At 46.3% G+C, this 11,718-nt stretch overlaps 1 pseudogene; it reads left to right on the forward strand.

The window, feature by feature from the left end:
* The first annotated feature begins 1,746 nt into the window (after positions 1-1,746).
* On the forward strand, positions 1,747-3,794 carry LOC125546497 (uncharacterized; annotated as a pseudogene).
* The last annotated feature ends 7,924 nt before the right edge of the window (positions 3,795-11,718 follow it).

Genomic DNA, 11,718 nt, shown 5'->3' on the forward strand with positions numbered 1-11,718 from the left:
ACTGATGCTGCTCTCCTCGGCTCCTAAAACCGACGCAACTTTCGTGGCTGACTCCCGCACTATGAACCTGACAAAATCTTCTGTTTTCTACCTCTAGATCAACTATCCGCAGTTTTCTTATAACCTTGCTCATGATACCACTTGTTAGAATAAATCCGAGGCATACCATTGATCATCCGAAAAACAAGCAATCACACGAGCACGACACCGAGATTTGTTAACGAGGTTCACCATCATGGCTACATCCCGGGGTCTGACTACGGACGCTCCTTTCCATGATACCGCTACAATACCGCACCTCGGCCGCCCGGACGCCGGCACACGCCGCCGGCTCCCCCCGCGTGCCCGTGCTATTATGTTGGCATAGGTTACATCGTGTGTCTACCCCCGCTATATATGAGAGGCCTAGGATACAAGTGTCCTATTAAGACACAACTTCTACCCCATCTACACACAGTCCAAAACCAAGTCCAACTATAACCTACCTTGTACAATAATATTCGGCACAACTCTAACAGATAGAGTAGTTGCGTTATTGCGTAGTTCGATTATCTCAGGATTGGCATTGTATGAGGACTACCTCATCATCTTCTATTGTTCAGTCGTGTACTTTATTTCATATGGTTGCTTTATATATTATTAAGCGAAGTGAAAGCCAGTTTCGAGCGAGCACGGCGTGAACGGCGTTTAACAGGAAGATGGCACAGAAGGGACCAGAAACACCCATGACTAAGTCGCTATACTGCTGTGGGTTGTGCGCTCGCTTGTGACCATGAATTTTCGTCATACATTCGTTTCAAGATACTTGTAGTTCTAGCTATGTCCAAAGTTGAACTTCTTTAAATTTGTAGAAAAAATTACTAATATCTACAACATCAAATGTATATGCTATCAAAATATGTTTTGTGATGAGTCTAACAAAACTATTTTGATGTTGTAGACGTGTCGGTACATTTGTCCGTAGACTTGGTCAAACGTTATTTTTTTTCTCGACTTGGGGCAAAGCTAAAACTTACCACCACAGGAACCACAACTTTCATGCATGCATGCATCCACGTATCGCCGGGTGCGCAACGAGACAAGCACGGCTGAGTTCATAGCACTGCATCGCATCGGAGGGTCAAGTGTGAAAAAGAAAGAAAGAAATAGTGGCTACTCCTGCATTGAACTGCAAAGGACAGCGCCACCACCACTGCAAAGGTGCTGTTCAGTTGTTCAGTTCAGTTCAGTTCAGTTCAGGATAGAGATGACGGAGTGAGACTACGGACTACTCCCTCCGTTCGAGAAAGCTTGTCCAAATTTGTCCGCCAAATGAATGTATCTATCATCAAGTTAGTGTTAAATACATCCATTTGAGGGACAAGTTTTTCCAAACAAAGGAGTACTTTGCGCTGATCCCTCTCTCCGGTCTCGACAACCACAAGGAATCCATCTCCATCGCCACCTGCGCTCTTGCCTATCGTCAGAAGCGTGGGCTGCGTCTGTGCGAGGCTCAACGGGAATATGTAGAGGAGCCATGGCGTCCAGAGGATGCTTCTGCTGGGTGTCAACACAACATTTGGAAATGCCCAAAACATTGCAATGACTACACCAATCTTTGCTATCTTCCATAATATTGACAGTACACAGGTACTTTTCAATGTTCTGATCATTTTTTTTTCTTTTCAAAACACAATGGAAATTTTGGAATTCTTAACATTTTTCAAAGAAACAAACATTTAAAAAAAATTATATTCATGTACTCTTTGCCCCGCGCTGGACGCCGTCGTGTCGTCGACCAGGATCGAGTGCCCCGACGCCGGCTGCAAGAAGTACGTGACGTACCACGAGGCGGGCGAGCACCAGAGCGCGTGCCCGCACGCGCCCTGCCGCTGCACGGAGCCAGGCTGCCAGTTCGTCGGCGCGGCGCCCCTGCTCACCGGCCACCTCCAAGCCGTCCACTCGGTGCCGATGCGCAGCTTCCAGTACGGCAAGGTGAGCCGGTTCCGGATCCCCGTGTCGGCCCCGCGGCTGCTGCTCGTCGGCGAGGACGACGGCCGCGTGTTCGTCCTCACCGTGGGCGCGCTCGGCGCGTCCGCGTCCGCCGTGTGCGTGGTGTGCGCCAGGCCGAGCGCGGCGACCTGGCCGCGGTTCACGTGCAAGATGTGGGCGAACCTGGCGGCATCCAACGGCGGCAAGACGGACGTCGTCCTGGTGGAGATGCAGATGAGGAGCAGCACCTCGCCGGGCACCGTGGTCGCCGCCGGCGAGCCGACGTTCCTCTCGGTGCCGGCGGCGTAACTGGTCCCAGGAGCGGGCGGCGGTGGCATGGAGGTGGCCCTCAGCGTGCGCATCGACAAGAGCACGCCGTGGTCGGACTGCTGGGAAACCATGCTTTTTTCCTTAGACCATGTAAGATGTTGGTACCATTGAACTTTAATGGCGACATTCGGTGAAGTCGTGCTATCCCGGCCGGTGAGAAATGCCTTGTTTTTTGTCATTCGAATTCCATGCCGTTCCACGTACTTGAAAGGTCACATCTTTCTTCTGTTTTGAAACTAACTTGTGCTCTACGTACCCATAAATTTGATTCTGTTTTGTACTTTGAGCATGCAGGATTTTAAAAAATAAATCCATATTATGAAAAATGACTTTTCTATTTGTTCCAACAGAAATTTAATACTCCCTTTGATTCGTAATGATTGTTGTGATTTTAGTTTGAATTTGAACTAAAACCACGGCAATTATTATGGATAGGAGGGAATATTTGTTACCAACTCTTCTTTTAAAAAAAAAATAGTCAAAAGACCCACCTTTGCATCCTCGAGCTCACAAAATCATAAATTCATAATTCTATTAAGCTAGAATGCGAGGCACCGAGGCCGAAGCATCTACCTACACACCAAAATAGAAGTGAAATGTGTCATTAGTCCATTAACTCAAATTGATTGCATGCTTTAAGAAAACAAATCCAGACTTGATCGATTTAGGCCATAAACTCCTTCATTTGATCAAATAATGCCAACATTGATTCGGAAGGGACAAAAATCGGCCACGTGACTGCCATGTCAGCCTAGCTTTTACCGCAAATTGACTATTTTTTACAAGGGACTCTCTGCAACACCGCCAACCTAAAGCAACAAAGGAAAAATAATATCACATATTGATCTCCAGTGACCTACAGCCTTCGTCGACATGGTGGGCAGCGGTTTCGAGTCTGGAAACTCCGAATATGTCGACTGGGGAGGAGTTAGCCGTCCGATAGGTTCGCCGCCTGCGCCGGTAGGATACCCGAGCTCCGCCGTTGGAGTCACTCCGGCAGAATGCAAGTGGGGCTTTGATCCGGCAGCGGCTCATCATGTGTGATCACGACGGATTAGTCAAGGCCGGGAAGCTGCAGAAATCTTGTTAAATCTTAGGTACACGATTGCCGTCCACGCTGGGAAGCTGCACAAATTTTATTCACAAGTTGGCTCAAAGCTTGGGGTGGGGGGAGGGGGGCGTCCCCCCCCCCCCCCCCCCCCCCCCGAAACTATATATTGTGCTATGATTATACGTGAAGATTATATATTGTACGTACATGATATATGTGCAGACACTGGAGGTTGGTCGTGGACAACAAGGAAAACATGAGTGGGATTGCGGTGTTGTACCGAAGCCGAGACTTCAAGAAGTGGGTCAAGGCATACCACCTCTTCTACCAATACAACCCCAAGGGCGTCGTGTGGAGGAACATCATTTGGGCACGCTCCGTCTCCACCAGCCTCATCGACTGGGTGGTCCTGGAACCCGCGATCTACCCCACCAGCCACTAGGTCCTTCGACATCCACAGCTACTCGGCCACCATGCTTCCCAATGGCGTCCATGTCATCATGTACACCGGCATCGACCCTGATAAGAACCAGGTGCAGAACGTCGTGTACTCGGCCAACCTCTCCGACCCCTTCCTTCGGGAGTGGGTCAAGCCCGATTACAACCTAATCATTAGTCCCGACCACGGCATCAATGCGAGCGCGTTCCATGATCCCACGACAGCGTGGTACGGACCCGATGAGTACGTAAATTTTATCTCATCCACGCCACTAATAATTCCCATCTTGGTCCTCCGAACAAATTTTCTTTACAAGTTGATTGGATGGTACGGACCCGACGAGTATGTAAATTTTATTTCATCCACGCCATTAATAATTCCCATCTTGGTCCTTGAATGGATCTTGTGCCCCCCCCCCCCCCCCCCCCCAAACGATGTACTGTGCTATGATTATACATAAAGAATGGGGACTGCTAAAAAGTCGACTGAGTTTTAGCGAAGTGTCAGTCTATGTCCCCGTTCGTTCGATCGTTTCCAGCTTTTCACGATCGCTGATGTCCCGAGTATCAGCCTGTTCTACCGGTGCGGCCGGCCCGTTATATTTTTTTTTCTTTTTGCCTTTTCGTCTGTGTTGGACACTTGGAGATGGATACTACCGCAACGGGTGTTGTGTGTTTTTTCTTTGTCCATATTTTATTAGCCTTTCTTCTAGGCTGGGCTTTTTTCCAGTGCTCGTGTTGCCCATTTTCTCACGTTGGCCATTCATCTCTCTCACATGACCACGTGCAAGTTTTATTTTTTTGCAAGACGTGAAAGACTAAAAGTTTATGTGTGTTTTTGTTGTAGTAGTAGTCTATGAACAGGCATGTTCACTTTTCATGCTTTTTACTAATTTTTTTGTTGCACCACATTTACACGTAATCATGCCGACTTCAATTGCAAGGGTTGCAACACGCCGGAAACTAAAGAGAGGGGGCGCCAATTTCATGTCCACCCTGAGGTGCATTTTCATATGGATTATAGCTTGTCTTGTGTGTGCCACAGGTGTGGGAGTGACGACAAGGATTCATTTATTTTTATTTTTTTGGTGCCAGTGGCATGCCCATTTTTCCTGAGGTGCAACTATTTGCAGGCCATGTCGACTACAATAGCATGTCGGTCACTAGACTTGTAATTGCAAGTGTCGACACCCGACTGCAACTCATGTTCATCCCTGAGCTGCATTTTAATATGGGTCATAAGCTTGTCTTGTGTGCCGCCGTCGGAGTGGCCACAAGGATTCATTTTTATTTTATATTTTATTTTCGGTGCTTGCACGCCCATTCCTTAAGTTGCAACTGCATACAAGCCATGTCGACTGCAATTGCATGTCTATCACAACACTCGCAACTGCAAGTGTCGGCACCCGACTGCAATTCATGTTCACCCTTCAGCTTCATTTTTATATGGGTTACAGCTTGTCTTGTGTGTTGACTATAATTGCATGTCAATGATACTTTTTTTTTTCTATTTTTTGGGTGCCAGTTGCATGCCCATTCCCGGAGTTCCAACTCCATGCGGGCCATGTTGACTATAATTGCATGTGTGTCACTAGATTCGCAACTGCAAGTGTCGGCACCCGGCTGCAATTCATGCCCACCCTTGACCTGTATTTTCATATGGGTTATAACTTGTCTTGTGTGTTGCCGCCGCTAGAGATGACAACAAGGATGCATTTTTTTGTGCCAGCTGCATGCCCATTCCCTGAGTTGCAACTGCATGCGGGCCATGTCGACTGCAATTGCATGTTTGTCACTAGACTCGCAACTGCAAGTGTCGGCACCCGACTGCAATTTTATGTTCACCACTGAGCTGCAATTTCTGGTGGGTTATAGCTTTTTTCTGTGCCGCCGCCGGAGTAATGACAAGGATGCATTTTTTTGTGCCAGTTGCATGCCGGTTCCCTGAGTTGCAACTGCATGCGGCCCATCTCGACATGCAATTGCATGTCTGCAACTAGACTCGCAACTGCAAGTGTCGGCTCTCGACTATAATTCATGTCCACCCCTGAGGTACATTTTCATATGGGTTATAGCTTGTCTTGTGTGCCATCGCCTGGGTGACGACAAGAATGCATTTTTTGGGGGGTGCTAGTTGCATGTCCATTCCCTGAGTTTCAACTGCATGCGAGCCATGTGGACATGCAATTGCATGTCTACCACTAGAGTCGCAACTGCAAGTGTCGGCGCCCAACTGCAGTTCATGTCCACCCCTGAGCTTCATTTTTATATGTGTTATAGCTTGTCTTGCTGCCGCTGGGGTAACGACAAGGATTCATTCTTTTTAAAAAAATTGAGTGCCGGTTGCATGCCCATTCCCTGAGTTGCAACTGCATGTGGACCATGTCGACTGCAATTGCATGTATGCCACTAGACTTGCAACTACAAGTGTCGGCACCCAAATGCAATTCATATCCACCTCTGCATTTTCATATGGGTTATAGCTTGTCTTGTGGTCACTACCGTTGGAGTGACAAAAAGGATGCATTTTTCTTCATTTTTTACTTTTTGGGTGCCAATTGCAAACCCATTCCTCGAGGACAGGAAAGCCGGGGGTAGTTGCATGTGTACACTAGGCATGCAACTGCAAGTGTCACCATCCGACTACAATTGCATGTCTTTTCAGCATGGTTGTATCTGGACTTTGTTTTGTTGGAGGGGCCAACGGGGAGTCTCACCAACGTCTTCTAACATTCTCCCAGAAATATCTAGCCATCACTGTTTTAATTTAGATACAAGTAGAGAGAGAGGGGGAGAGGGAGAGAGGACAAGAGAAGGTCGCACACGGGGCCCGTACCTCGAAGGTGTCTACGACGCAAGTCGCCGGCGTCGAGATCCACGGCCACGCTGGTGCGACTTCAGGCTAACTCGCGCCCTGCAGAGCAGATAAGGTACCTACCTTCCCAAGTAAATCAATCGCCACCGCTGTGTTTGCGCACCAAAATGCAGCACCCTTACTTCAGTTTTCTCTCTAGGGTTCACATACGTGTGCCAAAATTACCATTCATAGAGAGATCCCGGCGCAAGAGACTAGTTTAAATGTTAGAGTAACGACTGAGGTGCCAATGATTTTTTGTTCTGCCTGTGTTTGTGTTTTTGCTCGAGCGGAGCCCAATTTCTCATTGCCCCGAAATGAAGGATTTCCCTTTTTCTTGGGCAGTTTTCGATGTGTCTAATCGGAAATGAAGTGGCCAAATTTCTTTGAAGTAGCTTGTGAGCGGTTTTTGAAGTAGCTCCTATCATGTTCCCAGCACCTCTGTTTTTTGTAAAACTGATAAACAAAGCTGATTGTTTTCACCAACTGAACCCAGCTCTAACCAAAGTGTGCACACCCATAGAGCAACCTAACTTGTGCATGGAAAAATTTCAATGAGGCTCCTTTTGACAAAAAGAAGAAACAGGGAACGGAAGGATTTCTCATCTTTTAGGTACAGAATGGGCCTTTTAGCTGTCTCTGTTATGGGGTGTAGCTTTTTTCTTTTGACAAAAAAGACAAACAAACAAACAGCCCAAACAAAAAAAGAACAGACAAAGAAAAGCCCAGAACTCAAGCCCATAACAGGAGAAATTAGAACCCACTAACCAGGGAGGCAGAACAGCCCAAGTCAGCTCTAGGTGACGTCATTCGATTGAGACTTCGCGAAGTCTCAGTCGACTGAGTCCTAGACACATCCATAAAGAATATATGTTATACCTAATATATGTGTAGGCACTGGAGGTTGGTGGTGTGCAGCAAGGAGAACCTGAGGCATTGAACAATGGGAGGTGCTTAGAGAAATAAATCAGGTTTTTCTTAAGCACCGGTGCTTATTTGTATAGGATAGACGTTTAACTAAGCATCTCTCCTGTAGAAATAGACACCGGTGCTTCAGAAAACCAGGTTTATTTTTTTAAGCATCTCTTTAAGCACCTCCCATTATATAAGGCCTAAGGGGATTACAGTATTGTACCGGGGCCGAGATTTCAGGAAGTGGGTGAAGACGCATCACTCGTTGCACGCAGCGCTCATGGGAATGTGGGAATGCCCATAATTTAATCCCGTGGAGGTCGCCAGCGCCAGCCGCCACCACCAGAGCGGCGTGGGAACAACGGAGCTACATGACCGTGCCGTGGCGGATGAGGTCAAGTACATGCTCAAGGTGAGTCTAGACCTGACACGGTATGAGTACCACACCGTCGGCACCTACGACCACGGCAAGGATAGGCAGTCATCTTTCTGTTAAAATATTGTTAGCATGAACACAGGGTTGAAACAATGTATTATGGTGCTTCGGGTGGACACAGAAAAACATGATGTAAGAAATGCAGAGAACTTTGTTTTCTTGAGCTACTGCTGATTTTTTTCTCACGGCTATACACTAAAAGCTTATGTACCAATTATGAACTATTTCCCATTCTTTGTAAACGGGAACCCCTTGTGACTAATTAAAAGCTTGTCCACTGTCCTCGGTGTATGTATGTTTCCTTCCTCCTGTAGCAAACTTAGGACCTGTTTGGTTCTAATAAGTCACTTTTCTTATAAGTCAGGTGACTTAAAACCAGTAACTTATAAGTCACGCCTGCTTGGTTGTCATCTGACTTATAAGTCATCTGAGCACACCTTCCCACCTTATTTTTTATGTAAAGGTGGTGGGACCCATGTAAAAGGGGATGACTTATAAGTTTTAAGTTGGGGTGGAGCAACTTATGACTTATAAGTTGGGTTTGTTTGATAAAATAAGTCACTTTTGGACTTATAAGGCCCTGTTTGGTTTCAAATAAGTCACCAACTTATAAGTCGAAAAGTGTAAAAAATGACTTATTTTGCCAAACAGACATAACTTATAAGTCACCCCAACTTATAAGTCATAAGTTGCTCCACCCCAACTTAAAACTTATAAGTCATCCCCTTTTGCATGGATCCCACCACCTTTACATTAAAAAACAAGATGGGAAGGTGTGCTCAGGTGACTTATAAGTCAGGTGACAACCAAACAGGCATGACTTATAAGTCACTGGTTTTAAGTCACCTGACTTATAAATCAGATGACTTATTGGAACCAAACAGGCCCTAAGTTGGTGACTTATTTGAAACCAAACAGGCCCTTACTCTTGTTACTCTTGTCAGTTTATTTTATTTGTGCATACTTATTCTTGTAATCATGAATGTTAATGTAGACTAAACTGAACAAGAAAATTGCCACAAAAACAACAGAGTCCTTCCATTACAAATCTGTGGGCAGCGGCAGTAACCTCACTCTTAGCCTCTCAGGAAAAGAAAATTCAGTCAGGAGCGCTGATAGCTCTGTGCCTTGTCTCTGGATCTTCAATCAGTGTGTACCAAAATAGTGGACAGCAGTTGCAGCCTCACTCTTCTAATCCTGCCATTTTTTTGCGATCTAGAGTACTAGGAATGTGGACTCGCTGCCGTTGCAGTACTACGGCACATCAACTCCGAGGGTAAGAAAGTCTCATTCAATTTTCTACCGCATTAATTTCAGTCATGTAAACATTGAAGTAACTTGTAGATTAAGATAAGAACTGTGCCTTTGACGGTTCGTTTTGGTCAAATGGGTGCATATTTGATTTGATCAACTCACTGACATGCAACATATCCAGAATCTGTAAAAAAAATAAAAAATCTAGAGCAACCATCTGTCATTCGTAGCACAACGTTGCCATTCTTTTTCCAAACCAGAGTTGACGAGCACACGCAAACATACTAGTACAAGCGCATGCATGTAGAAAAAGCAAGACATGGTGAAATCCAACTTGAAATAATACTAGGATAGTTAGGCCGAAATTTCCCGGATTAGGTATTCAAAAGCACGCATCTTGCTACATTACATACTTGCTACACTTAAGTGCGCTCTTAATAATTTTTTAATATAACATATAAACACTGCCGAACATATGGATGCGATGTGATAAACTCAGTGACAACTAACAACCGCAGCAGTCCTTTCTTCACCTGGAGAAAACAGAAGTGTTAAAGTTAGGGACCAGATACAAATATAAAGATAAAATCAAATAACAACACCTATGTCACAGTGTATGAACAAGACAGTACAACACCTATGATGAGCTCAGTAACATAAAAAAGAGCTATGTCATATCCCCTCAAAAAAGAACAGCCAATATCATAGTACGGGCTCCATCTCCTAGGAATACCGCTGACAACAGGAGACTTTTTCACACTATCATTTTAGGTCGGGAAGTTGAATGATGAGACTGGTGATTGTTATAACAAAATTGGCTACTAATACATTACTTTCAACTTATAGAATATGAAACAGCTAAATCAAGTGAGCTCTCTGCATGCAACATTAGGTTCAATCATTTATAATCCCAAAAGGAGTCAGTTTTTACTCAGCATCACCACCGTTTTACTTAACCATAGTTTGAGAGTGCATGCGACCCACATTGGCCACCATGTATTTTCCAAAGAAAAATCAAACAATCCAAATCTCACGAACTACAATCAGAAGATCTTCTTACCACTTCAATCGTTTCAACACATCAAAGCAGATAGTCATCCTAAAATTTCAGCTCCATTACATCCACCAGTAATGATTGTGCCTAGAATCAGAAGAAGTCAACAATTAACAACAGTTCCACAATAAAGACAAATGAATAAGAGAAGACAACATGAGACCGTTAGGAACATGGTTTTCAAGGCGTTCATAAGGTGATGCTTAGGCGTTGCTTATGTGGTAAGGCGCTTTGGCAGCGACTTGGCATTTTGTCGAACTTAGGCGCTTAAGCGTGCATTAGGCGGTCTCGGATGAGATCACGGACATGACGATGAGTCTTGAAATGGTCGAGACATAAAGATTGATATATTGGAAGGTTATGTTTGGACACCGGAATGGTTTCGGAAAGATTCAGACATTTTTCGTAGTACCGGGGGTTACCGGAACCCCCCCCCCCCCCCCCCGGGGGGGGGGAGTTAATGGGCCTTCATGGGTCCTAGTGGAGAGAGGAGGCGGCGGCCAGGTGGTGGTGCGTGCCCCAAGCCCAAACCGAATTGGACCAGGGTTGGGGGGCCCTTTCCTTCTCTCCTCCTTCTTCCCTCCTTCTCCTAGTGGGAATAGGAAAGGGGGGGGGGTCCTACTTGGACCGGGAGTCCAAGTAGGACTCCCCCCTATGGCGCGCCCCTCTTGGGCCGGCCACCTCTCCTCCCCCTTTATATACGTGGGAGGGGGGCACCCCAAACACACCAAGTCTTCTCTTAGCCGTGTGTGGTGCCCCCCTCCATAGTTACACACCTCGGTCATATCGTTGTAGTGCTTAGGCGAAGCCCTGCGCCGGTAACTTCATCATCACGGTCAACACGCCGTTGTGCTGATGAAAATCTCCCTTGTCCTCAACTGTATCAAGAGCTCGAGGGACGTCATCAAGCTAAACATGTGCTGAACACGGAGGTGCCGTACGTTCAGTGTTAGGACTGGTTGGATCGCGAAGACGTTCGACTACATCAACCGCGTTACTAAACGCTTCCGCTTTCGGTCTACGAGGATTCGTTAACACACTCTCCCCTCTCGTTGCTATGCATCTCCTAGATAGATCTTGCGTGATTGCAGGATTTTTTTTGAATACTACATTCCCAACACATCTCCGCCTTGGATGCACGCACTGATCCGGTCACCGTCGAGAACCTCTTCTCCATAGTAGCCAATTTCGACCAGCATGTTGAGATATTCCATGGGACGGGCATCGACAACTTTAAGTCGTCCGCCGACCATGCTTCTCGCGGCCGCCAGGGATCAAACAAAGGTTCCCGCAGTCAATAGAAGGGTGGCAGCGGCGGATCTTGCACTAGTGGTGGCGGCAGCAGCTACAACAACTTCTACTAGATACAACCCTAGCGGCTACAACGACAACAATGGTGGCGGCGGCGGCCACTACGG

Source organism: Triticum urartu, chromosome 3A, assembly GCF_056163025.1.
Source record: "Triticum urartu cultivar PI428250 chromosome 3A, HENAU_Tu73, whole genome shotgun sequence".
In the NCBI taxonomy this organism is placed as follows: domain Eukaryota; kingdom Viridiplantae; phylum Streptophyta; class Magnoliopsida; order Poales; family Poaceae; genus Triticum; species Triticum urartu.